Genomic DNA, 4154 nt, shown 5'->3' with positions numbered 1-4154 from the left:
GTAGAGATAGAACACCTACAAAAGTCATCATTGCTTGGAACTATAAGAGTGCCCCGCAAAGCTCTCAAAGCAGGATCAGTAAAGAAATGTGTTGTGTGGACGCCCCCAGATGATGGAGTAGGCTAGCCCAATACATAGATATAGAAGGAGAATCCTAGACGTCAGGAGCACAGCTGTGTAGACTAGAACAGAGTAGAGTAGCAGAGTAGCAGAGAAGATTTGAGTAGTAGAGGCATCCGAACGTGTGACATAACAAAGTGTCACCTTAGTCTGCTGACTGTGGACAGCTGACACTTTTCCATCACTTCCAGCAAAATGAAGTTGAGATCTTTCATGATATACTACTACTACTACTACTAGTAGTAGTAGTAGTAGTAGTAGTAGTAGTAGTAGTAGTAGTAGTATAAATAATAATTTCACATTTTTGTCACAAGGGCAGCTTGAGGGAGGGGATTAAGTCGATTACATCGAACCCTGTGTTTCACTGGTACTTAATTTATCGACCCAGAAAGGATGAAAGGCAAAGTCAACCTCGGCGGAATTTGAACTCAGAACGTAAGGATGGACGAAATACTGCTAAGCATTTTGCCCGGTGTGCTAACCATTCTGTCAGCCCGTTACGAGAGACATATTCATGCGGCAAAGAATGTTGTTTACCTCAATGGACGTCATTGACTGGTTGAAATTGCAGAAATTGAAGAAAAAAAACAACAAATATCTTACAACCTATAGAATTTTCTCAATAAAGCGAAGAGAAAAAGATGTTTTATAAACACATTCTACCGGTATACGAAGTTTAAAATTTTTTAGTTACCTAGAAATTATGTTAAAACTGCCGTTCAAACCGAAAAGATCCTTAAAAGCGAATAATATACTTAAAGCAAAAAGATACCAGTATAGTAATTAAAGAAACAATAAAAAAATTACGCAACAAAACATTAACGCTGCGGGCAGGATTCGAACCTGCGCGGGTATAACCCATTGGATTTCAAGTCCAACGCCTTAACCACTCGGCCACCACAGCCGCTGTCAGTCCGGTTCTGCAAATGTCTAAATATTTCTCTGTTTAATTTCATTGGAGTTTCCTAACTAATTAGCTCTTACCCTCCTTTCCCTCTTTTTGTATCTCTAGCTTTTCTTCGCTTCACCTCTCCCTACGCCTCCCATATCTATAGATAAATATATATGTATGTATGTATGTATGTATGTATGTATGTGTATCACTATTCAGTTTTACTTGAAGTTTTCTTAGCAGTAAAGAGTCGGTTTCTATGTTAAGGCTAACGCTCCTTCGTTATAATTTTAAGACTATCAACAGGAGTGGCTGTGTGGTAAGTAGCTTGTTTACCAACCACATGGTTCCGGGTTCAGTCCCACTGCGTGGCCCCTTGGGCAAGTGTCTTGTACTATAGCCTCGGGCCGACCAAAGCCTTGGACGGAAACTGAAAGAAGCCCGTCGTATATATGTATATATATATATATATATATATATATACATATATATATATATATATATATATATATATATGCGTGTGTGTGTTTGTCCCCCTAGCATTGCTTGACAACCGATGCTGGTGTGTTTATGTCCCCGTTACTTAGCGGTTCGGCAAAAGGCGGTTCGGCAAAAGGCGGTTCGGCAAAAGAGACCGATAAAAGAATAAGTCCCAGGGTCGAGTTGCTCAATTAAAAAGGCGGTGCTCCAGCATGGCCCCAGTCAAATGACTGAAACAAGTAAAAGAGTAAAAGAGAGGGTATATATGTGTATGTATGTATGTATGTGTGTGTATGTGTGTGTGTGTGTGTGTGTGTGTGTGTGTGTGTGTGTGTGTGTGTAGATTAGTATGTTTTGTTTTATGTATGTCTTCTCATGCATATATTTGCATTTCCCCACATTCTCACATATACTTAAACGATAAAAATGATAAACTTCTGGAAGGTTTTTCAGATTTTTACACTTCCATTGATGGATTGGATCTGTAGTCTTCAAATCAGCTTTACTTCTTTCTGGTTTTGAGAAGCCTAATTTCTCCAAATTTGTATTTAGGCAGTGTATTACATATCCCAGTGCTCCAATAATTACAGGTATAAACCTGAACTTGTAATCTGGATAAAGTAACTGCAAATTTCTCAATAGTTCAGCGTAAGTATTTTCTTTTTCACTGATCCTTTTCTTTTCTAGGCACAAGGCCCGAAATTTTGGGGGAGGGGGCCAGTCGATTACATCGACCCCAGTACACAACTGGTACTTGTAACAGGATCTGGTATCGGTATCACTGAAAGGGTGTCGATCCGATCCCGTCACATGCAATTTAGTTAGATATAACAGACGAAGTCAGGGTATCGGTGAAAGACAGCAGTTTGTTTATTAATTGTTTATTAATTGCGATGGTGTACGTATATCTGATGGGAAAACGACAGCTTCTTGTTCGTTGGTTGAAGTGGTTCGATGTCGTCCGCGGCTAAGTCGGTGTGGTTATCAGAGACTACCAATGCACGTCTGTTCACGATGTCTGAACGGCCAGAGAGAATGAAGGAGTCTAGTGGGCCTTAGGGATCAGTTTCCCGCTCATGCGCATGGGGAAAGACTTCCGGTGGCCACCCGGAAGTAGTCCCATTCTGCGCATGCGCGCTGAACCCTACACAGTAGCATCACTACATACTTAATTTATCGAACCCGAATGGATGAAAGGTAAAGTCGACTTCGGTGGAATTTGAACTCAGAACGTAACGGTGATAATGATAATAATGATAATAATCGTGATGATGATGATGATGATATTAAATTAAAAATAACATTATTGAAAAATAATAAAATAAGAATGATGACAAAGATACAAAGTTATTTGATACTGTGCATCAGTGTTAAAAACAAAATTAGAATATCTAGGGAAAAAATGGAAGGAAATTGTATGAACAGTTGAACTGTATTTAAGAATTTTAAGAAAGGGACGTGTTTTATACGGTAGTAGGACAAAATAGCAATGGTCAGCTATCTGAACTGACTTAACTGGAATATAGAGCTGAGGATAGAAAGTGTTAAGTAAGAACAGACAAAGATTATATATATATATATATAACTCTATTACGCCAGTCGTTAATAATTCTTGTAGCTTCAAATAATATGTTCTCCCGAGAAGAAAGCAAAATCGAAAATCTGAATGTGCTTTCTTCATACATCAGCAACGTCATTGCAAAAATCTATTACTAGCGGTTCTTGAAGAATTATCGTCATTTGAATGCACAATACATATGCAAGAAATTTTAAGGCTGTTACAAAAACCACCAGACATTGACATTGCAAATTCATGTATTCAATAATGTTAAAATGTAAAGAATCCCGACAGCTCATTTAGAATTTCAATTTTGTGGGTTTCTTCTCATGAGAGCGTAGCATGTTCACTAGTCTCTTCTCAGAGCTGCTTGCTCTTGTTCTTTTTCCACACATACATTCTCGATCCTATCGTGTCCCTTCCTTTTGCCATCTATATTGTATTCACCCTCAGATACTGGTTTAAACGCTTTTTGCTTTTCTCCCTAAATGTCATAATTCTGAAGTGTCCTTCTCCATGTTTACCTGCAACTGTTAAAAAAGAACATTAACTGCGTTGACTTCGTTGACCTTTGAAGGCTGTAGGTACAGTCTCTGCTTCCAGACCATACTATATTAAACAATGGTATAAGACAGAAATGTCTTTATTGTAAATATTAAGGTAGACGTAGAGCAACATATATTTCTGGGATGTTTATTATTGTAGTTGTTGCAGCTTAGCTCTATGTCAATCCTAAACGAATGAAGTTATGGATGAAAGCAAATTCTAGCCGCCACACCTTGTTTTTTTTATATCAAAGAAAGTACACTATCCATTCTATTCTTCCTTATATAAAACAAGGTATGAATTTTAGATCAATTGACTGCTACTGCTAGCACGTTAAAGATAGCTTTAGAAGTGCCACGGTTAACTTGCTAGTTTGTTCACTAATTCCTGTATATGTATATGTACACGTGTCTATAATTTTAACCTTTAAATGTATTTTAATATGCTTTTGATGACATTTTTTATCTGAAAAAGATTTTATCCTATATTAGTAGTAGTAGTGTATATATATATATATATGCTTACAATTTAGCATTAAATTAGAGCATTACTCAATGC

General features: G+C 37.5%; 1 non-coding gene across 1 annotated transcript; it reads right to left on the bottom strand.

The window, feature by feature from the left end:
- Positions 1–942: 942 nt before the first annotated feature.
- Positions 943–1024, bottom strand: Trnas-uga. Its single transcript has one exon. It is a non-coding gene; the product is annotated as a tRNA-Ser (tRNA).
- Positions 1025–4154: the final 3130 nt, after the last annotated feature.

The sequence above is a fragment of the Octopus sinensis genome, linkage group LG12 (assembly GCF_006345805.1).
Source record: "Octopus sinensis linkage group LG12, ASM634580v1, whole genome shotgun sequence".
Classification (NCBI taxonomy): Eukaryota; Metazoa; Mollusca; class Cephalopoda; order Octopoda; family Octopodidae; genus Octopus; species Octopus sinensis.
Note: the sequence above shows the minus strand (reverse complement) of the source record. Positions and strands in the feature narration are given on the sequence as shown.